This window comes from Micropterus salmoides, unplaced genomic scaffold (assembly GCF_014851395.1).
Source record: "Micropterus salmoides isolate LMB-PRFRI ecotype aquatic unplaced genomic scaffold, ASM1485139v1 Ms_hic_scaffold_19, whole genome shotgun sequence".
NCBI classification, from domain to species: Eukaryota; Metazoa; Chordata; class Actinopteri; order Centrarchiformes; family Centrarchidae; genus Micropterus; species Micropterus salmoides.
This window is the reverse complement of record NW_024041039.1, coordinates 21,094,189-21,094,449: the sequence shown is the minus strand read 5'-3', so window position 1 is coordinate 21,094,449 and position 261 is coordinate 21,094,189.

The window sequence follows — 261 nt, the reverse complement described above, 5'->3', positions numbered from 1 at the left end:
CTCTATCTAGACTCTCTCAGACCCCCACTTGGGATCACAAACTGTGTCAGTGCTGGGGGCAGACTGGCCTACATGCTCTGGATGCATCAGCAAACACACGTCTGAACCGGCATGGGTACCAGAGAGAGCTATATTTATGCAGCTTTACAGCCTATTTTTTATGTGCATCTAAGAAGGCAGTGACATCATGACTGAAAACTGTTTGAGCAATAACTTCATTTAACTTGCCACCTGAAAACATTTTGCCTCAGACTGCTGCCG